General features: G+C 45.6%; 1 protein-coding gene across 1 annotated transcript in view; it reads left to right on the top strand.

The window, feature by feature from the left end:
- Positions 1-24,160, top strand: part of SHROOM3 (shroom family member 3) — a 152,911-nt gene that overhangs the window by 21,835 nt on the left and 106,916 nt on the right. The window lies entirely within an intron of this gene.

The raw sequence follows: 24,160 nt of genomic DNA, 5'->3' as shown, positions 1-24,160 counted from the left end.
AGCAGAATTTGGTTCTAGCTATTTAAGTGTGATGGATGAGCGTTATTCGCTGCCTGTAGAAACCGAGAGATGACAGCAAAGTCATCCGAGGACAGCCCTTGGGAGTTGGCCAATATCCCAAATTGGCGCTATGGCATCAAAAGACAGCATTTTTTCATCTGAGCTGCTTCTCTCCCAGCAGCGGGGAAATAATCTCTTTCCTCTCTGATACACCTTCGCTTCGTGCCTCCCCTGTCTTTTCCAGGCCACAACTGGACTTTGAAGTAGCTGGTGATGGGAGAAAGAGGATTGGGAGCTTTGCCTGGGCTATGTAGAGGGGACCTTTCATAGGACAGAGAGGCCAGACCTTGGGAAAAGGTCTGTCTCACTCTGGGATGGGATTTCAACGACCCTGCTCCCTCTCTGGGTTCAAAGGGGCTGGTTTGAGCTCCCTTCAGCATGCTGAGACTTCTCTTTCCCTAGGTGAAGACAATGACTGAGCCCTGAATGGGCAGATAGGAACTTGAGCAAAGCGATTAGGACTTGAAACAGGGAAAATTATGGAGTACCGCTGTCAGCTGGGCTGGGCTGGTTCACAGCCAGTGAAAGGGCATGCTGACAGGATCATACCGTCTGCGGAAAAAAAAAAAAAAGGCGGAGGAATTGTGTGGATAAAGTAGGATTCATTACTGCTACAGAAATAAAATATGATGGCCTTTTCCTTTGAGTTCTGAAGAAAAACATGGATGATGCTGAATAGCCATGTGACCTTTTTCTTAGATCCTGGGTCAATTTTGCCTCCCCCATCACTCACACAAAAGCTACCTGATTCATCAAATTCATCAAATATAATGCATGTAGGAATGATTTCCAGAAGCCAGTGCTTTAGCTGATGTAAATCAACACATTGATCCTACTGGAACGGCACCAGGATGTCAGCTGAGAAATTGGCCTGTTTTTCTTTCACCCTTTCTTTCTCTGGAATGAATAATGTGTCCCTAAAGTACAAAACTAATTATTGTAGGCATATTGCTCTCACAAAGGAAAGACTCAGGAGTTCAGGGAGGCAGTGTTAGGCATAAAGCTCAGGCACAACCTTCAGTAAAGTTTTGAGAGAAAATAATTTTCCAGCTGTCTTTCAGACCAGGTCTTCTGGAAAATTCACTTGCAGTAGTTGCAGTGGGATTCTCCTGCCTTGCCCTGCTCTTTGAGGAAGGATGCCAGCCAGACCAGAGTAGGGCGCCCTGTTATATTTGTTCTTAGAAAGCTGGCTTTTGAGATAGAAATTCAGCAGAAGGAAAGCAAGAGTAGAAGTGACACCATCTTGTAACAGAATTTCATGTACTGCTTCAGCAGTACATTCGACCTCTAAACTGACATTTCAGAGAGGAGGAGACAGGAAAAAAAATGCGGAGAAACTAATAAATGCATCAGGTCATTCCGTCGAGTGAGTTCTTTTGCTACCCAAATAAAGAGCCACACAGGTTTTCTTCAGAGAGGAGTCTTTCCTTCAAAAAGGCAGGTTTGGCAAGGAGCGCTTCTCATCGTCGACCCAAGTGAGAAAGAGGAAATATCTGTTGCCTGACATTTGCTTAAAGATGAGCCGCTTCCACGTTTGCTTGTGAGATTGGAAGGGATCACAAAAGAATTTGATTAAGCAACAGCGTGGATAATTACATTGTTGGAAAAATGGTTCCAAAACTGAAAGTTTCAGACTGTACTATGGATGGGGTGTCTATACAACACAAAAAGCTGCTGTAAAGAATGGTATTAGACAAGAAAATTTTGTAAGATCCAGTGGTACAGAATGGACTGAGATTCTGGTGTGTATAATGAAACATGGTAATTAAACTACAGTCAATGTTTGTGCTGTTCAGCTCTTGCTGTTTCATGCGCTTTTTATTCTTAACGTTAAGGGCAGAAAACAATAGGTTATATATTTCAACTCTGTCCTCTTTTCTGCTGTATTGATTCTGTACGCCTAGATCATTTATAGGGACTCTCAGCCTCTCGCTTCTGCTTACATCTGATTTATTCTTAACAAAGGACAATTTGACCATATAAATCTCACATTTGTGTATGCCTGTGTGTCTTAAGTCGTTCCTCTCAGGGTCTGTGTATATGTAAACTTGCAGGATGCTTAACAGAGTATTTGAAACCCGGTTGTAATAACTGCTCATGGTCTGCGTTATTAGCAGACGCTATTCCTCTATGATTCTTTTTCCTCCTGGCGAGAAGGTGAACAGGCAGTGTCAAGTATCAGCATTGCCATTTGTCTTATCTACCGTACATCTTAGCCTGACACTCCAGACAAAAAAGATGGGAATTGCCAAACGCATCAGCCTTCTCCCGAGGCCTTTAAGCACTGGAAGGGCAGTTGGTGGAGACGTGCAGAGAGCGGATAGTCAGGGATGAGGGTGAGTGTGGGGGTGAAATGGCAGTCATGGGACGGTCCTTAGCACTTCATCTTTGTCCTTGAGCATTTGTGAAAGCTACTGAGTAAATATCATCTGGGAGAAGCAGAATCCGGGCTCCACAAAAGGTGTTTGTAAGTCGTGATCTCGTGGTGCTCAGAGAATAAGATTGGGAGAATGAAGCCAGCGGGAGCTTGTGCTTTCTGATGAGGGAAGGAGGTGGTTTGCTGGGTAACTAAGACCACTGGAACTGGTGAGTTCTCTTTTGTTTCTTTTTCTTAGCTTTGTACCAACTTGGCTGGTATTGGATTTCTTCTTTGCTGATTGCAAGCTACCAAGGATGTAAAATGCTGCTGTGATGTTTGCTGTTCCGGCATAGTTTTTGGTCTCCGTGGGCGTGCGAAAACCTGATCTGCTGAAAGTCTTTGCGGTTGCTTTTTATGTATGAGGTTCAAACATGCCAGGAAAAGGAGCTGGGTGGTCATATACAGATACATTTCTGGCTTAAGGGAACCAGAATAATGCCAATGCCTTCGAAGTCCAGTTAACATGACGTGGGAAGCTTGACTCTATATGCTGTATGGCTTTAGTTCTCTGAACCCAGTGAACCATCTGAATACACTGAATCCTGTGGCCGACTTCTAAACCTTCTGCTGAGGTAATGGACCTAGACAGTGCAAGAACCACTAGATTTTAAAATGTGGTCTATGTTTTTGGACTGATAAGGAAAACGTGTTAACTGGTTTTAATGCATTTTCCTATCACATCAGGTGATCTGGATGCATGTATTTCTTCCTCGTCAATCCGATAGGCAAATTCTGATTTTAGAAATGCGTCTGTTCTCATAGTACTTTAAAATCTGCAAGGAATTATATATACAGGTAGTATTTTGGTGCCTAACTCCAAACTGACTTCGCCTGCGTGCATTTGGGGACCTGGGCCTTTATACTGCTCTGCGTTGATTTCTTCTCTGTACTTCCCGAATGAAAGAAGCGGTTATGAGACTATGAGAATATGAGATACTACAGTATCTCAAAAGGTGGCAGACACCTAAACATATTATGAGTATTTGGGCAAAGGCATTGTTTTAAACAATAGTTTTTAAACCGAAGTGGTAGGGTTGCAGTTTTGCCGGAGTCTTAATTTCTTATTGGGCCAGGGAAAAGCCATATTTGAAGTTGTAATAAACCTGCAGGTTATCTGGCTGTATTTCAGTCTGCCTTATCAGTCAAACTGGCATTTGTCTTCCAGTTCCAGAACTGTTATTGTGATGATGGTTTGTGAAATGGAAACAAGACAATTAGCGTTTCAGACACACCAAGCTGGCACTTGAACCAACTTACTTTAACTCAAAGGGAACAAATGCGACGTGGAGACCATTCAGTGTAAATAGCAGCTGCAGAAGAACAGCATGCCTTTATTTTCTGATCACGGTAGGTTAACAGTTGTTTGTTAGTCCCAAGATGTTCTCTGCTTCCCCAAGTCCGTTACTTTGGGAAAGAAATGCACTTGTTACTGAAATGAAGAGTTTTGATCATGAATCTCAGTAAGTGATGAAGCATGTATTATTATGAGCTATTACAACTTTATTGGCAAGTGTCAGGGCAAAATTGTTTAGTGGCTGTGAGTGCAGGAATGGCAGATAGGAGCCTTTTCATTTATTAATCACTTTAATTCACATCTGAAACTCAGCCAGCTGAAAAATAATCAGCTCTGGAGAGTGGGCACATAGAGCAGAACACGGTCAGCTCATAGCTCGGTCTTGACATCTGCATTTTATTACTTGTACTTTAGGAGGATATGCCACGTTTAATGACTCCAGACAATGCTGAGAAAATGTTCATTATATGCGGAAGTTTATTAGATTAACTGACTAGGAGACATTTTGTGGAGAACTTCAGTGAGTCACTGCCAATCCTTATACTTCACGTTTTAAATTGCATATTAGGCGTTTTCAGTTTAACTGCATAAAATACATCACCAGTGATTGGATTCTGAAGCTAAAAGATGTGATTAGAAACAAGGGGTAGCCTTTTATTCGTGAAGGGCCATTTATCAGTGGACCAATTTACCAAGCGTCTACCACAGCAGTTTCTTAATCCTTGGAAATTTTAAACCGAAGGTGGGATGTTTTGGGTTTTTTTTTCTTACAAAAAAATGTTTCAGATTGGATTATGCAGGAATTCATGAATCATTCATTAATCATGAACCTGTGTTATTTGGCTGAATGCTCACAACCGCTTTTTCTGGCAGCATAATCTAGACATTTATCTCATGGGGTTTATGGGGTTTACAAACTTGACTAAAAAACTGCAGGAAAATTGTAGGAGTCATTTACATCCTTGCAGAAGTTGTTACAAGCTCACAAAGCAAATGGGATAAGGCTATAACTACTTTCTTAGGGTCACAGATCTTAAAATCTTAGAAAGGTGGTACTGTAAAGACTCTCTGTGGATACGTTTTCAAGCGATTTGCACTCAGAAGTGATTTGTGCTTGCAAGATTTCCTAAGAGTTGCTCAGCACCCACCTTACTGGTGCTTCTGGGCAGGAAGGTGATCCGTTGTGAGAATTCAGCACCGGGATTCATATTTGTTCATAGAAACCGACTCAGATTCTTTTCTGGCTTCCTAGCATCCCTCCAGCTCTCTTGGGATTGACAATGTCTGCTCTCAGTGTCTTGCAGAGAAGGGAAGGTAAGATCAGGAATCAAACTGTTAATCTGTTTGAAAAGTGAAATCAGAAACGTTTAAAAAAATTCCTATTGCACACTCACATTTAATTTATAAAACTATCAGCGCAGTGTCAAGGTGGCTGTATTTAGTGCTATGACTGTGTCAGTGCTAAGAGAGCATTTGCTCTCAGGAGAGCAGAAGGGAGCATGATTTGCTCTCAGGAGCATCTTGCTCTAGACGTAACCAAAGCACACAGCAAGAGACAATCCTGATCACGAAGAATATATCACTTAACCGAAGGGATGGAAGAGAAAAGCAGACACAGGAGATGATGCTGTTTGGTTTGTAACAGAGCCCATTTGGTACCAATTCCCTAGTGGTAGCCTCTAGGTGATTCAGTTTCTTGCAAAAGGTGTGTGTATTCAGGGGTCTGGGCTAGATCAGGTTGCTGAAGGTTTTAACAGCTGGACTGTACTCTTGGTTTGCAGATATTTGAGACTTATTTATTTGTTTGCGGGCAAATAGAAATAGCTATGATTGCTTTTAACACGTTTTTAGCTGTCAGAGCCTGAGTTCTAGAAGAAGTCTTTCAAGCCTTAAATCCCCTGTAGCCCCTGGAGATGGAGGCGGCGATAGATATCTTCGATAGACTGATGGACTGGAGAGCTGATGGTGTGAAGCACGTAAACTCCCACAGCCTAGTAAGAGAAGTATGTTCATGCGGGGAGAGGAGTGCATTTGCAATCACATCCAGGAAAGCTGTTGACAGATACTGATCAGCCACATACATCAGCCACATAGCCCTTGCCGGTACTTGGAGTGGAGGGAGAAGGAGAGGATTTGAAACATTTTTGTTCGTTAAAGTATGACAAAAGGCCTTATTCTGCCCAGGCATACTGCCCACAAAGCCGTTTAGGGACTGAAAGAATCAATTGAGGTGATCCTGTGCTAGCAGAACAAAAGATCTCGGCCAGCGTAATTAGCTAAGTACTACATGCTGTTCCTTCAGCCCCCACTTAGTTAATCAATCGGGACACTGAGTGACGATAAGTATTTCAGGCGGATGGCTGACTGAAAAATACCTCTTCCTCTGATAAGCAGGCTGAGATCATACACTGGCCAGAACCGCTGGGCTTCTCTGAAAGCCACGCCTGGGTCGTGGTGTTTATATACGTACATTTTATCAATAGTTGAAACCAGCTTCCCAATAGACGGACATCCAAAATAAAGGCAGTTCTCGTGACAAATGGTGACAAGACAAGTGGCAAGTAGAGAGGACTGGTTTTGCAAGAGCTCTGTAGCCAGCAGAAGTCCTGTGAAGTGAGGGGTGTCTCAGTGGTTTATGCCAGCTGAGGTGCTGAAATGTAGTGACTTAAAAGGACCCTTGTAAAAGGAGTGCGGGGAAAAAGGAGGCATTTCCTAAAAGAGAAGTTGGAGTGAGCTACCAGGAACAGATTTGGTCCCTCGGGGTGCAGCAAAAGCACTGAAAAATGTGGACTCCTTCAGTACTTAGATAGATAGCACAGAGCTGGGCGCTGCGGCACGCATGGTCGCTGCCTCTGTTAGGCATTCAGGTAAACATCGCTGTGCAGCTGCACCAGCTCTCCCATTGCAGCAATCGTGAGCTAGTGGCAGCGGAGAGCATGAGCACCATGAGAAACTCAATTCCTTGTCCCCAGAGCTGCTAGTTAAGCAAGCCTGACGCTGGTGCAACAAGGCCTATTAAAATGCATCTCTTGGTCTTAATGATTTGGGGAGGGATGCTAGTAAGGAAGAGAGGAGGGCAAATTTATTACATCTGCTTCTGATTCACCAAGACTGGCATTCGTGAGTGAATTTCTAAGGCAAAGGAAAGATGAGCAAAAGGGCAACCTGGAAGCTAAACACTGGGCTAGGACTGAGGAATGTCTTGGTTCGGTTTTGGGGTCTGTTGCAGGCTGCTTTATGCAGTCAGTAAATCCCTCAATCTGCCCACACTTTCACCTGTGAAATGGGTAGCATAGCACTCCCTCCCTATCTACGCTTTGCATGGGTTTTAGCTCTGTGAAGACATGCACAAGCATACTGTTGCAGCTGTAATTTTGGTAGGGAACTCGAGGATCCGCTATTGTGCCAACAGTAATGGTCAAGAGGCCACCAGCATCACTGTGCTGTTTTCATACATAGTGAGAAACTCCATATTTTGGCTATGAATGCGATTAAGGCATTAATCCTTGCCCCAGTAAGGGCCAAAATGCAGGAGAGAATCAAACTGCTAATCCTCTGTTCAAATCTGGAGGCCTGTCCTGTCAGCAAAAGGGTGATTCAACAAAAAGAGGGTCAGCTGGCTCTGGTCCTAATTCAGCTTGAGGAACAGATGCTGGGATTTTTGCTGTAACTGTTGCTCTGTGCAGCTTTTCAAAGGGCCAGCACTGTACATTTTTAATTATTATGTTGGCAAGGGTGAGAGTAAACAGCAGCAGTACAGTATTAGCTTTCACAAAAGTCGCTGCTGGGACAGCTGGAATGTCCGACTTGCACCCCTAAGGTTTGTTGTCCCATTTCCCTGCGGTTTTGCTCCTGCCAGGCCATTTGAACATGATGTGAAGTCTCTAAAGCTCATCCAAGCTTTTCACATGTTCAGCACAGTCTGCTTCATCTGCTTCAATACAGACTAGACAGTGCCTGTTCTTAACTTACTAGGTTAAAGACACTCCCTCAGAGAGAGAGGATATCTTCAAAAATTATCCCTTCCGTGAGCTACCCTGCCACCGACCTAGTGGATGTGAGTCCAGGGTCACGTCACAGGCCTTGCTGCTCTCGCTCTGCACAGTACCTGGCTCTCTGGGTAGTGCTGGTGAAGGGCTGCGGTGGTGCTTGGTGTGAAGAAAGCTGGGAAAAATCTCGCCCAAGATTTAGATCATAAGTTAGGTTCTGGAGGTTTATTAAAAACGTGAATCACCGCTCACTGCTTCTTGGATTAAGCCAGGCCTAGGACAGACAGGGGTTGCTTTCTGAGGTGGTGGATCGGGCTGTCATAGAGAGGAGGCTGCAAATTTCGGGGTTCAAGGTATGGGTTTGCTTTGGATTTGGAAGCCTTGAGGAAGGGTTGCTACTGGCCATCTTCAGTCATGGCAGAGTGAAATACCCATTCTGAGCCCTCTTACAGTGGGAGGACTTTTTCTCTGAAAAATGCTTCTGTATAGGCTTCATCCAAACCCCATTAAATGGAAAAGGCATATACTGAATTTAGCAATGCTTGGTCAAGTCCTCAGAAGGATATTAGTTAAACTAATTCCAAACAGCCTGAGCAGCATCTGCCGCAATATTTCTGCTTTGAGGTTTCGAGTGTACTTTTTCTTTTTTCCTCTTAGAACTTTTACGCAATCTTAAAAGTTTTCTGCAGCTTGTTTGACTCAAAGCTGTTGTTGCAAACTTGTTTGCCAGAAGGGACATTTTCATCGTTCACAGGACCTATTTTTAAATTCCACAAAGATTCCTTAAGTGAGAATGATATCCCAGAGAACTGTACAGGATGCTGTGGGTACGGCAGCTGATCTCAGGGACGTTGCGGAGCGACTTGGAGCTGAAACAATTGACCGTATTCATTGAAGCGGCAGGGAGACCATAGGGAAACAGAATGTAGTTACCTTCACTGGAATTTGGCCAGCATCCCAGTTACCACTAATGCCTCTGCTCTTACAGGAATGTCCTGGGATTTTCATTAATGTATGATTCAGCTTATAAAAACATGTGCCTGCTGCCTTAGCCCCTGGAGCTATGGCAGTTAAAGAAATGTGGTTTAGCCAGTGTGTAACGACTGGCTTCAGCAGGCACATTCCCTTCCTTTCTACTTATTTCTGCTCCCCTTCCCTTCTTTCTCCTCCCCATCCTCCAGATGCAAGAGTAAAGTTTTCAGTGCATTGCGTAAACAGCACACGCAGTGAGCCCCTGTGCCCCGTTCAGGTAGTGTTCTGAGCGTACAGCCTTCACGTAGCTGCGCGGTCACAGAAGCGTGCTCTGTAAAGTCAATCAAATGGATTTTAGAGGGGAGCCATCTCTGAGAAGGGCCTGATCCTGACTGTCAGACTGACTTAACCTTCTGCCGGGCAGCGAGGGCCCCATGGATGCTCTTGACTGCTCCCATCGTCTGTGAAGCAGGAATAAGATTCTTTGGTGCTTAAGACTGAAACGAAGAAAGTGGAAAAGATTGTGCAATATTCAGATGTGAAGTGCTCCCTGTACCCGGTCCAGCTACGCTCGGGCACATACATACATCACCGTGTGTCTTTAATGCTGATACCGCCAGGACCCAACACTACGTGCAAGAACAGAGACGAGCGAGTCAAAGGGGCCTTCTCATGGTGCAGGAGTTGGGTCACTTTTTGTGTGCTGCCCTAGGTTAGGTATAAAACTGGAGTAAGCCTAGCAGTACTCATGGAAAAATGCCTTTGTAATCCAATTCTTTCCTGCGATCAAGGGCCTTCCACTGCCAATAGCCAAACAGGTCATTTCACATTGCCCTTGTTAGTGGGAATCTCGTAGTTGTTTGTCCTATCAGTTTATTTTCGATGACATTTTCGGAAACAGAAGAGCAGCAAAAAAAATGAGAGAACTGTGAGAAACCAGGAAATGGTGCCAAGTGGAGGAGAAGGCAGGAAGGGAATGCACGTTTTCAGTTTGTATTTGGGACGCTTGCGGTGGACTTTTCCTCGGCACATACAGCAGAATAAGAATTTGAAACCCTTACTCTAGAAAGGCATTTACATCTCATACTGGTGGGTTTAAGCCCTGCATTTTAAATCGAGGGCAAGGTGTAAATATAAGCTTCCACAAGGTTAGCAGCCGTCTGGACCGAATATTGAGGTTTGTCTTCACACAGAAAATAGTTTCAAAAGACAAGCTTAAGAGCGAGAGCTCTCTGGTATGCAGGAAGGAGGAAGACAGCGGGTGATGGGCCTGGTGTTTTTACAGGTATGTTTACCTCATCCATCTCCATGGCACCTGACAGCAGCACTGGCTCTGAAAACTTGGACCTGCCTCAACCTGAACTGCAGCTAAATTCATTTGTGTGTCTACTGCAGCTAAAAATAGTTTTGCCAAAAAGCGTTTGGCTCGATAAATGAATAAGCTTGGAAATGTAGCTATAAATCCCCTTCCCTAAAAGAAGGGCTTGATAAGACAGTTCCAAGAAAGATGTGCCTACTTCAGAGGATTCGAGCAGGGAGAGGGATAGGTGGTGTGTACATCTCTTGATGAACTTCAGCGCTGCTAGTACAGCTGGGGCAGGACACAACAGAGCAGAGTCTTACTGCCTCGGCTGTTAACTTGATTTTCTGGGGCATACTGTGGAATCCGAGCTCCCCGCTCAGCTCTGCTGCTGGTGATCCCAGACTAGCTAAGTTCAGTCACCCCTGCACATCCATATCAGCTGCAGCAGTTTGGGAAGCTTGTGTCTGCTGAGAGAATGGTTGAGCTGGGGGAAAAACTGCTGCCCTCTTGAGAGGATAAAGGCTGGGCCTTAGGAAAACAGACCTTGTACTTTATAAGGACTAGGAGCTCTTCCCAGGCATCATCTGTCAGGATACCTGTAAACGAAACACAGAGAGCAGGCACTAGTATCTTTGCTTTTCTGTTGTGGGAGTGGCTTTAGGGAGTACCTCTCCCTGTCACCCATATCTGAAGGGATTTTTTTTTAAAGTAGAAAAGAACAAATATGCATCCTTGCATAGCCTAGCAGCTTTTGCATTCTTAGTGTCCACATCTGCGGTGTAAAATTAACAAGGAAGTTCCTGGATTGCTATGAAATGCCTTGCTAATCACTAGCTAAGCCTGCTTTTATCGTCTTACTTTCAAAATTGCTCCAGCATTTTCTTGAGCTGGCAAAAACCCCTCCATGTGCAGACTGAAGACATTTAGGGTGACACGTGGGCAAGGGGATTCGGGGCTGCACTTGGCCTCTTGGGCACTAGTTAAAGAATTGACACGGAGCCCAAACAAAATGAATTCAGTGCTTATTAACATGAACGTTATCCAATGTTTAGCAGCCCAAGGTGCTTTTGGGACAAACTGGTAGGGATCGTGCTCAGAACCACAAGGTTAAGGGTACGATCAGCAAAAATGTTAGAGAGCTGCAGAGCAAAGAGACCACAGAGGTCACGGCTGGCGGAGTAGGAAGGGTTGAAAGATATCAGCCAGACAGGCTGAAGAGGTCAGGACCCCTTTTCATTTTGTAATTAGGCAGAGGACAGCAGCATTTGCTGGGGAGTCTGACTGGGTTTTCAATATCTAAATTAAGAAATAAGGTAAATGCCACTGTTTAACAGTTTATTCTCGCTTTTCCACACCATAAAATTTATTCACGCATCTGCCTTTGAACCTTTGAGATATTCACTCTGGCTTAAGCGCAGTGACTGCTCTATTTTCACGACAACAGTAATAACTGAATGGCCTTTCAGATTAATTTGCCACCCTTGCATAACTCATGTTACTGGAAACGGAGCTACCCATACGTTTGAAGGGTGAAATTCAGATTTAGGATTGAGCTGACAGGGTTTCCTTCCTCTTCTCGTTAACACTACATGAGCTGCTTTTTTAGCCCATCATTAGAAAAGCATCCCTCACCGCTGAGTCCCACCAGCTGCGAGCGAGATGGTAGTGCAGAGAAAAGCAGTTGTCCCTTGAATTTCAAACTGCCGCAGGGTGGCAGCAGGGGACAAGGATAGTGGCTGCAGAGCCAGGGATTTGAACAAACCGGCCAAAGCTGTGTTCTCTCCCTCGCAGAGTTCATTCCTCCATCTCCCTGCTGCTCCCAGTAAGACCACGAAGCCCTGCAAGACATCCACAAGGCCTGAGCAAGGACAGGCTTTTCAGTTGCCGTGCTCTTTTCCATTTGGATAGCCTGGTAGGACCCTGTTTAGGAAGACGCTTGTGCACAGCTAAGACTGCACACTTCCACATGGATTCGTGGGCAGTAGGTTCTCAAACGCTCAGCCAGCCTGTGCTGGCACAAAGTCACGGGATCATGTGCGTGTGCAAGTGGGTGTGCACGGCAGTAGGTGGGTGGCGGTCAGAAGTACACGGACACTTTGAATTTGAAGATATTAATTCTTCCTGTATGAAATTGAAACCGATTGCTCTTTCTCCTGTGCTTTCGATCATTTCTGAGTATTTGATTGTGATTCTTTACTCTTTGGGGGTTAGGGTAGCGTCACAGAAAATGCTGCCAGGGAATTCTTTTCATGGGTCAATTTGGGACGAGAAGACTCTCATAGTGGTGCCATGAACTGCTCTTCACATGAACACCAGTCCTGCAGATAGCCGTGCCTGTGTACGATCTGCTCCCATGCTCCAGTGCAGGGGGGACCAGAAGCAGTACATTCTGCTGCACAAATGCCCGTTTTTTAAAAATAGCTGCTGCACTTGGATCTGTGGAACTGGCCATCTCACTGAGGATCTCAGAGACATAGTCTTCCTTTTGCCTCCAAGGCTCTCTTCCTTCAAGAAAGCGCTAAAACACACGGGAGGTGCAGTGGGGAGAAGGGGGCAGGGAGGAAGGGTGACAAGCTGATCCGTAGGCAAGGAAAATGAATCTCCAGGGCTGTCAGCCTGGCATTTTTCATGAGCAGTAAATTCACTTGAGAAGACTTTTTAATAATTATAGAAGGCCGGGGGGATAAAGAAAGGGTTTGCCAAGTGTGATGTGATGACAATGGCTTGGACCGTAAAATTCCTCTTTCGTACTGGCACCGTCACTCTAAGCCGCGCGCTGTTGCCATTATCTGGTCCGAGGGGAGTTCTCGCTGCGTTATTGTGGAGTGTGTGTGACCTGGCAGAGAGTCAAAAAGCATCGCGCCGCCGTGCTGCGATGAACTGGCCCGGCTACTTCTGGAGAGTCCGTTAGCATTTCCTTCTCGTTACCTAGGGATGCCAGCACTACTCTCTTGCCCTAAAGGACACGTCTCGTGATGTTGAGCTGTATGTTGATTGCTGTTGGCTGCTCTAAGCTTCGATCTTCAAAGAGTCCCTAAAAATTTTGATGTCTGATTCTCATTAAAATGAGCGAGAAGCGAATACCTGAATCCCTTAGGCAGCTATTGAGTGCCTGGCAAGAGCTGCAGTCGGTTCATCAATCATGGCTTTGCTGCTTCGTCTGGTTTTTTTCCTCCCATGTATAGACCATTTAGTGGTTATTAGTTTGTATTAGTAGGCTCGGGGAGGAAGGAGGAGCATGATGAAGAAGGGAATATAGGGCAAAAGAAAGAAAAGAAAATGATAGCGCAAAGAGGGAGAGGACATCCACAGCAAATAGAGAAGAATGAAAACTGTGGAGACAAGTGAGGAACCCGAAATATAGATGGAAGGACATCCAAGGGCAGTTCCTCTTGGTTGTAGAAAAGGGAAAATTGCTGTGAGAGAAAAACAGTTCAATGCCAGGGACACGGTAGAAATATTAAAGGGGGGGGAGTCTCGTTTGGCATGAGTGCAGCGTGACCTGGCAGTTGGAGTAGAGAGTGCAACTCCAGCACTAATGTGTGATTCTTTCTGTGACCCTGGAAAAGTTACGTAAACATTGCTTCTGGTTTTATTCCTCTCTAATTTAGGAACAATACTTCCTGCTGTCTTCCCATGGTGCTGAAAGGCCAAATTAGCTAATGGAAGGAAAGTTCTTGAGGATCATTATTACTGTTGTCATTACTATTATTATTGCTATTTATAATAACAGGTATAATGGAAGTGTTAATATTGGGGAAGGAAAATACGGGAAAGAGAAGTGGGAAACATCAAAAGCAGTAACTGGCCATGGTGGGGCCAAGGATCTGTCTCCAGGAGAGATAAGTACTACCTGCTCCAGTAGCCAGAAAATCCCATCGTTTTAGGTTTACCTAATTTATGGAATTACCTGATCGCAGGGCAGGTTTTCTTGGCATTTCTGTTTTGAATTCACGTGAGCAATGCGCCAAGGCAGGAAGTTCACTGTCTAATCATGTGGTGAAAAAGACCCTCAACAACTGTGCTTCGAGGGCCTGCTGGTTCTCTCCTTTCTTCTCCGAACCGATCGCAGGTGCGTACATCTCAGCCGTATTTTCTTACATGGAAATATTTTCCAGTTACCCCAAGAAGACATAATCCAAAGAAAGTCTCGTGGCAGTTGCTCACCCTGTCAAGCTACAGCTTCTAGGGGTTATGGCAACATAAGTCATAACAGCAAGTATAGAAAAGTAATACAAAAGTCTGGGAAGACGGGTAAAGCATCCTGTAAAAAAGGGCACAAGGCAGTGCTGTGTTACAAGGATTGAAAGGCAAATTCCGAATGTTGTCATTTGCTCCTTGTTTTTAGAACAGACAGGAGGGAGATTAAAGAAATAACTACATTTCCTACTATGGCAGTTCCTGTGATGGTAGGTTTGGCTTTCCCCAGGCTTGAAAAATTGTCCTTGGAGTAGGTAACAAATATAATTTTGCCGACGCATCTCCAACTGGTTTGTTTTCCTAGATGGCAAGGACAGGAGGAGGGAGGGTAGGTAAGGTCATGCTGTGAGAAGAGGGTATGCAAAGCAAAAGAAACTGACAACAGCAAAAAAATAATAACATGTTCCTATGCCTATCCATTTGCACTCCGTGCAAAAGGTGACATTTCTTGAGGTGGGCCAGGCCTTGCACGTTTTACACTTTGATTTGTGAGTGAATGTTGGTCTGTGACGTCCCACAGTTTGAGGGATACACTGCAACCACCACAAAGGGCTGTTGGAGACGGTATGGGGGGTCTGCACAGGTGCCTATGGAAAGGATTAGGGAGCCCTTGATGTCATTGCCTCAAAATCCCAGGGTTTATAGGGTTCAGGCAGTCTCTTAACAGTACCTCACCTCAGTTTTAATGATCACAACTGTTATCACAGGCTCATTGCCAGCTTTCTCTGGGGCATGGCACTGGGTGAGAAACATTAAGTGCTAGGCTCAGTTCATCTCTGTGGGTAACGCTGGTGCATGCTGCATTGGCTCCTGCCATGATGATGAGGATAGAGACGGTGATGAGGATGATGAGTGGCACCCTGCACACCGGGAACACAATAGGAGGAGGAGTGGCTGGGGAATGGGAGTGTGTGAGGAGATGTGGGTTTGCCAGTGGTCCTCCGCTGCCGTGCTCTTCCACGGTGGACTCAGTAGCCGTGCAGTAGCTTTGAGGCAGTGCTCTCTCATATGTTGGGTGGCCACATGTGGCCTAGACTGTAATGGGCTCACTGTCTAAATGTCATAGGAACTGGGTTTTTAATTATTGAAACCTTGTGAGAAATGTGAGAAAGAACTGTGAAGTTGGCAGGATGGCAAAGCAGGGTGAAAAAAGGAGTCCTGAGTGCGGAAGCCTTGGGTGTGTTTGGGGCAGAGCAGAAGACCTTTCCAGCAGACTCTTTGACAAACAGCTATTTTTAACTCTCCCATTGCAAAGCAAATATTAACTCTCAGACATGTGCAGTCACTGGCTTTGTGTGCTCTGGAGAGGGGCGAGCTGTATCAGGTACAACAGAATAACAGGGAATGAGTTCTTGTAGCCCCTTGAGCTGCTATCGCCCTGATAATCGCTGCAGACCAAACAGGATCGGGTGAACGTGCTCCAGACCCCCGTATTTGTATCACCTGGTAATATACCCTCTGTGGCACGCATGGAATGGTTTGTTTGCAAAAACCAAACCGCGAACAAAGAAGTAAGGCTCTCTGATTCCCACGTGCACTGGCAGGGTGTGTTCTGCAGGCAAGACTCAGCTGGAATAAAAGCTGGCCTCATGCAGCAAACGGAGAAAGAGCAGGAGAAAGCGATCCCTCAAATTTTACCACTGCAAAAGGGTGAGCGTTACTCTGCACCTGCACAGGCATCGCTTTTCCGTAGTTTCTCTGTCTGTGACTCAGGCACACATCGGTGCTTTTTTTCCTTGCTTTGCCCAGTTGCCGCGTGCTGTGAACAACAGGAGGGAAAGGTAGGAAGAAGCATTAATGATATTTGAGATATTGGCTCCCCAGACACCCAGAGCCAGGAAAGAAGCCATCTCCTGTCTCTACCCACCTTTTTGCCGTCTCTCTGGGTCAGCAGGAGAAGGACTGTTTGCTGCCACTGTAAAGCATGTCAGAACGTCATTTTGCAGTCAGTCTCTGGGCACGTCACAGCTGGCTTTATGCTGGCTGAAAACAATCTGATCTTTCCACTGTCCTGCAGGTGCTCTTGCTTCTCCTAGCCTAGGTTCAGCCCATATGTTGCAAATGTCACCGTGTAGCTGAGAGCGGGCTTTGCCGCTGTCCTTCTGCTCGCTGTTGTCACAGCCTTTCCACATCTCTGTCCCTGTCCCTCTCTTTGTCTAACCTGTCCATTTATATGGTCAGGCTTGGGGCAGGAACCGTCCGTGATAATGTGTTTGTACCATGCCTCTAGAAGAGGACCTCATACGGCTCTAGGCGTTACCGTAGAGCAAACACAGATTAGTTCCTTGTCTTGTATATATGGAGAGGGGTGGAGAAAATTTATTGTTAGTTTTGCCTCTTGTTACAGAAAAGTTCCTGGAGGCTTCTTGAAGGCCTGAACAAAGCTGTAACACAGGTCCCTCTTTCTTTGTGCATTAGCTGAAAGAAGACTTGATTTTCTCTGCCCTTTCCACTTTTCAATGTAAAAATCTCTGTGGGAGCCTAACAGTTCTGTGCTTAAGAAGGTGGAAAATTATCTTAAGAGCTAAGCCTTCTTTCCTTTGCTGGCTTAGGAATTTAGAGACACCAAGAGGAGTCAGACGCAAACTCATCCAAGCATGTCTTCTTATCTCTTGTAGCTGAAGCCAGCTATCTGTTTTCCATTCACTTCTTGCCGCTTTTTGCTGAGGGGCTGACTGCTGAGATTAACCTTGCTCCCAGGACAGGAAACAATCATGCTGGACATGGAAAGGTGTGGAAGTGTTGGAGCCTGCAGGGTAGTCCTAGGAATGACCTTGAATCCTCGCGACTTGTCAGTAACTTGCATCCGCCCTGCATGGACCACAGTGGCATTTCTGCAGCTGGATTGCTGCTTTGGTGCCCGCAGCCACTTTGCTTTGGTGCCTGCCCTCGATAAATTATACTAGAAAAGGTCTTGGTCCTTCAGGGAGCCTCTGCCTGCACTGGCGCAGGGGCACTCCAGTATATTGCCCGCACTGCTGGTTTCCAGATTATCCAGACTAGGAGACTACAGGAAAGCAGTCTGGTTACTCCTTCACTCCCGGGCTGCGCTGTCCCCTGAAGTGGGGACAGCCGGGTGTGCAGCCAGGCGCTGTAAATGGCACAGGGTCAGTGCTGCTCCCTGCTGTCCTGGGGTAGTGCAGGTGCAGACGCGGAGAGACAGGGCTGTAGCAGGTTTCCATCTGGATCTGTAGCACTCGGCCGGGAACAAGCAACGCTTTGCCGCTGCTGCATGTGCTTCATTTTGGCTTTTGGGAATACCCATAAAAGGTGAGGTCCTGGTCCCCTTTGTGACAGAGGCTCTGTATCAATTTCACTCAGCGTCCTGGACAGATTCCAGTTTGAGTAAATACGACTCACTTGCCTGAAATCCCTCCTCTGAAAAAAACGTGAGTAGTTCCTGCTCATTTCAGCTTTCATCCGGTCCAGCCTTAGGCACAGACAAAATAAGGATTGCCTCCGAGCAGGGGAACAGGAGAGCAGCAAAGCCACAGGGACTAGGAGTGATTTCTCCAGACACATCTTGAAGGAAGCTCCTCTGCCGCCGTGAGGGATGGATGGCCTTTCTCTCTGAGCACCACCTACCTTTGGCCACCTGGAGGTGGGGAAAGCAGCTTTGACAGCAGAAGTGCACCCCAGCAGCCGGGAGGGGAGAGGAAAGGGGCTGGGAGCTGGCTGTGCTCCTTGGTACCCCACTTTCCTCAGGGCTAGCTGCACTGAGAGAGGATGCCGAGCTCCTGCTGTCTTGGTCTCCTCAGCTACTTGGGGAGGGCACAGCACTGGGGGAAGCTCTCTGCCACAGCCTTGACACTGAATTTTGCCGCTCCTGAGAATCAAGGCAGCATATTTTATATGTATCCTTAGAGCATGAGCTGATGAATTCAGTGGAGGGGCAGGTGAGCTGATTTTGTCCTGACAGGTAGGAAATAAATGACTCTCTCTGTCCCCAGAGACACATTCACACACGCACATGCTGCAAAGAAGCCGTGAGCTGTCTGTGACAGTCCGGTGCAGCCCTGAGCTCGTGACTCTTCTCTGTATGGGGTCAAATATTGCTGAGTTTCTCTGATGTCGGCCACAATGCTACAATCAGAGCTGGTGACTGTCACTGCCAACATGGTGAGTAGATGTCCCTCTAGATTTACAGGGGTGCCTCTCTGATCTAGTATCTGGAAAATAAGCCTGGGAATGCCAGAAGTGTTACAGTCGTGAATGGTAAGGGCTGGAGTTTTCCTTGCTAGGTGTCTTGCTCCAAGCCAAGTAGGTATATTCATTAACATGGTTCAGGCTGAGTGTGGGAGAAAATATGTTGTTTTGCCTGTGTTAAATAACAGTCTTTTTTTTGAAATGCCAGAAAGATTTCATAGCACTGCTAACCCTTCAAAACCGTGTAGTTTAGCTTGTTCTTCTACTGAATAAAGTTCAGCCTCTCAAGGTGAATTCATTCTATGTGAACCTCGTATGACTACCTGGAATAGATTAGTCTCTCCGCTGCTATGCTTTGTATTTGGGAGCAGAAATGTTACTGTAGAACAATCCAGAGCCCTATGAGAAAAAAACCTCTTCCTTGCTTCCCTGCAGAATAAAACAATAACTAATTTGGCAACACTTTCTTTGGCTTGGAGTAAATGTCAATAGCTAAATTCTCTCGAGATGCATGTCTGCATCAGGGATGGGGATATCCAGCAGAGACATGGCTCCAGGGGGAGACCTTTGACTTAACTATTTTTTGATTGAATTGTCTTAACTGCTCTGTCACGCTGACACAGAGGTTGGGGACAATGAGGAAGAATTTCTGTCTGCTGCATGGGAAACACTCGCTGCCCCCAAGTTGTGACATGGCATTAAGTCTGACTGAGGGGAGCAGCATATTCTCTGCAGTCATTCAGCAGCTCTGCAACTTTGTTTTTAAGTTTGAGAACCATCTCTGAACTCCACAGGGGCTTAAAAATCTCCATCTCCAACATAAAGCCTAAATCAGTCAGCTACTCAGCGAGTTTACTGAGCAGGTCAAATTTGGCCCAGTGGGCCCCTGTGTGCACGGCTCTGTACTGGGTGCAAGATGCGACTGGTCTGGCGTGGCTGTATCATGCCTAATAGCAGCCAGGTGAATGAAAGACCCCCGTCTCACCTGTTTGGTGTTTCAGTCTGGGCCCTGAGAAGTGATTAAAACCTTGACTGTCGAATTTGGAAATGGATACAGTCAGTTTTCCTGTGTTTTCTCTCAAACGCACAGCTGGTTTAAGCCTTTCCCCCAAGTTGCACCAGTGCTAATGACCTCGTGAAGGACAAGGAAGAGGCGAACCCCAGATCCACTGGAAATGCATTGTTCCACTGGAAAGAATGAAAATGGTTCCAGTAAAATATTTGAAAACAAGGGGTCCTAAGCAGAGAACATTTTTCTGTAATGGTCCTCCTGGGTGAGTCAGAGACTCCTTGCAGCGGAGGAAGCTACCTCTCTCAGTTCCTTCATGGAGCAAAATTTCTTCCTCTCTCACCCTGTCGGTTCCTATAAAATCTTTTTCAGCAGCTCAGGAATTCTGCACAGCCATCTCCAGCAGTTCATTTGTGATGCTTCCCTTCCCATCATTACAATATCTGACACGAAAAGGGCAGTAGTTTGTCACTGCAATTGCTGCTGCTTATGTCAACACCCGGCTATGCTGGCTTACTCTTTTTTCCAGAGCATCTCCCGGTGCCACTCAGGAGTTGTACTAACCTGCTGCGTGGCAGAGCTCTCACTTGTGGAACTGCATACAGTGTGCATACATATTTGCTTGCTTTCTTACTTTTTTTTTTTTTATCGAGAAACTTCAGCAAGCAAGTTTACGGTTTAGGAATCGCATGCACCATTCATAATATAAAGGACACAAAGATGGAATAATCCATCTTAAAAGCTACAGAGGATTTGTTGTTACAAAAGCTCCTCAAAGAAGGGGAAGAGAAAAGAGGAATAAATAAAGAAAACTTCTTTAAAATAATCAAGAAAGGAACTCAGTTAGAGAGCATTCTCTGAACCTACAGTAACCATAGCGAGCCAAACAAAAGACAGTAGTAATAAGTCTTATGTATCCTTGGTGATCTGCTTAAGCAACTTCTTGCTTTTACAGTAAGCCAGGAAAAGGGAGAACAGATGGGTTCAAAGTCTGCTGCAGGACCTATTGAATGACAAGAAGCCTCCTCTAATGCAAGAAAATGGGCCGGAGTGTTAATGCAAAGCAGAACCAGGGGTGGCCTTTGGGATTTTCAGGAAAGGGCAGTGGGCACGGAAGGCTTTACTGCAGGAAGGACAACTGAAGGGACTTGAATTCGCGTCAGCTCGAGGTGACTGTTGAGGTGTTTTGAAGTGGGTCTGAAAGACGCGGGAGAGGCCAGCTTGGCAGGGAAGATCTTGTTCTCTCCTGAAAGAACCTGAAAGAATCTGCTAGATATGTTTGTGGAAAACAGAAGAAGGAACGATGTGGGGGGGGAGATGCTGAAATCACAGAAGTTTGATGGGATTTTGCAGGAAGGAGACCCATCGTGTAGCTGGATGGTGGGACACCTTCTGGAAGGCGATACTTTCCCGTCACATCGTTCTAATCGGCACAAACTCTCCCCAGGGTCAGGGCCTGTGAGTCAGGGATTCACAGAGACAGCCCGTGGAATGAGAGCCAAGATTTGGATCATTGCCACCCACAGAGACCTCACACATTAAACAGACAGGACAAAGGTAGTAACGATTGTGTCCGTTTTACAAGTGGGAAACTGAGGCATGGAAACCAAGAGTCTTTATGCTATTGACAAGTGTTTTGCTGTACAGATGCTCCTGCTGGTTTCAAGGAGAGGGGTTCTTCTCCCCACGTGGCAGTGCCTGGGCAGCTGGCTCTACTCACAGCACCTGCAGTAAGACCAGCCATTGAATCCAGCCCCCTAAGGTTTAGCCCAGCACATGAAGTTCAAAACCAGCCTGTTTTTTAGGTATTTCCCCGCCCTGTGCTCATCAGAGTCGCCTCTCATAACTCGGCTTGGCAGAGTGGTTGGCTCAATCCAGCCAAAAGGAAAAAAACTTCAGTCCCTGGCCGGCTCCCGCTGGCTCCTCCTGCTCCTGATGGATGAGCGACAATCCTACACCCAGAAGGTTTGCTGGCTGCATATCACCTTCTTCTTCTCAACTGAAATGAACCATAAGAGGTCTTACTGGCTATTGATTAACCCCTTACGCTAGGTCCTGTAGCTCACGGCGATTACATTTTTGGCGCAAGTGACTGGTGAGGGTGATTTTGACAATGCTGAGGCTGCTTGAACTACTCCAACACGGCTTGCACGCTTAAAACAGCAGACGGTATTGCTGGCTTTGCCCTCGCTGACTGACAGCACTTAGAACCACTTGACATTTAGCGAACAGTTGAAGACTTGCCTTCTCATTTACTCTGACTTGGGACCTGGTCCTCACGGCGAGACAGGTTGTTCAGAGAAGGTAACCACATGCAGAAGCGGCCTCCCTGCGTATTATTTGTCTGCTGTGGCGGGTATAGCTTTGCAAGCATCTTCCATCCGTAACTGCTCAGTGCATCCCAGACCCAGCAGAGTCCCACCCTTGACTTTGTTCAGCCTTGTCCTGCGAAGCAGGTGTTCATTTAAATAGGTTACATGTACGCTGAGGTTTGTTTGCTTTGTTGACAATTGTTACACTGGGTAGAGATAGAGCTTTGTGTTTATAGTGCAGCTTGTTTTGTTTGAATCATTCAGTCCTTCCCTTGAAATATCACCACTCCTTAAACACAAATATTTTCAGAGGCATTCAGTGAGAAGAAATGAACATGGAGCATCTGAGCCTTGCTTTGGGAGACAGTGCCCTGTTTCTGGGCTTTTGGTGGAAACTTGGGCGTCTTTTTGCCTCTTTTCACTCTCTGAGCAATAGTGCCAGGTCACAGGCCTGTTGTGAATGTTTTCCTCCAGGAACTTTAAGGAATTTGCATCCAGGGAACCCCAGCCGAATAGATGACACAACCGTACTGAAGCAATAGACAGATGAGAAGGCTAACAGATTATTCATAGATGAGATAACTATGTAAACAACAAAAGATCAGCCCATATCTCCATTTATTTTCTCTCTAGGTACGTAAGTAATACGGTTTTGATGCTGCCATCAAAAGCTTCTAATCACAAAAAGTGGGTCTTGTTTTAGGTCTTGCTTGTGGACAATTTAAGTAGACAGGAGCAGAGCAGATTATTCTCAGCCTCTGGAATTCCTTGCAGATGACTCTCTACTCATGCTAGCAAACTTCCCTTAAAGGCATTCTTTACTATGGTACTGTGGCTGGCTATGCGGCCTTGCAAGCTGCAGTTTAAGAGCCCTTGGCGTAGGCATAGGCTGGAACGCATCAGGATTTGAAGACGGATTTCTTTCAGAGCTGTTCATGATGTTAGCAACCTTATCAGAAGTATTGCGGGGTTTAGTCTTTCCTTAAAGTCTTTGATTTCACATTATTTATAAAGATGATTGGGGAAGAATCCAGATTGCCATTTTCACTAAAAAAGGGAGAAAAAGAAATGTCTAGCCCACGTAGTTGCAAAGAGAACCTTAAGACAGTGATCCCGTGGAGCGAAAAGAACTAGAATATATAAATACAATTTGGATTATTAGAGGATAAAGCCCAGATGGTGGTGGTGATGACTTTTTAACGTCAGGGTTCATCAAGGCGGAAGTTAATAAAAATGCTTCTGATGAGTATCTCAGCCTTTGAAGTAGTTGGTATTTGTTACAGGAGATATTTTTCCAAGAATGCCTCTTCTCCATTATGTGCGATCTAACAGAACAAAACAAAAACAAACCAAAAAAATCCCTTCTGTTGACTATATCACAAGTTAGTCTAACCCATAATATCCCACTCTATTGTATTTCATTGAAATGATACCCACCTGTTTTTCTTTACAGCAGCAACAAACTGGAGCAGTACTGCATTTTCAGTTTCTTATTTATTTATGCTGGCAGCAAGGCCTAATGTTTCATCTCTCACCTTTCCTGGTTATTGTGATACAAGGCTCTTTATATGAAGTCTTATTCCTGTGGTTTTATCCATTCTTAAGAAGAAAAGAAAAAACTCATTCATCAGTGGAATGACTTCCTGGTAGGATGAATGACAATGATTTTTACCTACCTTTGTATGGGGTTCAGCGAATTTATTAGCTAATGTTTGTGGAAGTTAGATTTTGAGTTTTAGAAGGTACATGAGCTAGAATACTATTGTTCAGAAGAACAGACTGGCTTCGCCTGTGAGAAATCACCATTCAACACTGAAACTAATGTTCTGGTAAAAATCTGGGTAATACGTCTACATGCGTTGAGTTACATGTGGGGGTTATGGCTCAATTACACTTTGCCTGGCATGACTTGAAATAAAAGTAACTTCCAGAAGTATGCGTGCAATTTCACTGCTCAGAAAATGGTACCGCTGCAAATAGCAGCCCTTCCCCTGGCTGGATCAGAGTCTTAATCCGATTCAGATACATCTCTCTGTCTCAGTATGATGTCTGGGAAGGTGAAGGCCTGAAGGAAGAGATTGTGCTTCTAGTGTGCCATGAGACGCTATACTTAAGTGTGGGTCACATGGCAATTCCTAACACAGCTTCTGTTGAACAGGGACTGCCAGGTGCTTTGAATATCAGGGTTTTTTTGTGGCAAGTTTTGTAATAAAAGCTGTACCAGTTGCAGTCTGAACCGGTGGCACTCCTGAGTCTCCAGAAACTCAGGATTTGCAGTGCGTTAACTCACATATAGCCTTGCCCTCTGCTATGAGGTAGTGCATTAGCGCACAAGGCTGAGATTCAGAGATTCTGGGCCAAATGTTCGTGTCCTCTGCCGTGTCACTTACTTCTTTGCAGACTTGGTGTATTTCTGCTGGCACACTGGTGGAGAACCAATGTCCATGAAGGACTAC

Source organism: Nipponia nippon, unplaced genomic scaffold (genome assembly GCF_047370975.1).
Source record: "Nipponia nippon isolate SJK-2023a ecotype South Korea unplaced genomic scaffold, ASM4737097v1 scaffold_6, whole genome shotgun sequence".
NCBI lineage: Eukaryota > Metazoa > Chordata > Aves > Pelecaniformes > Threskiornithidae > Nipponia > Nipponia nippon.
The sequence above is the reverse complement of the archived record's forward strand: the minus strand, read 5'-3'. Positions and strand labels throughout refer to the sequence as shown.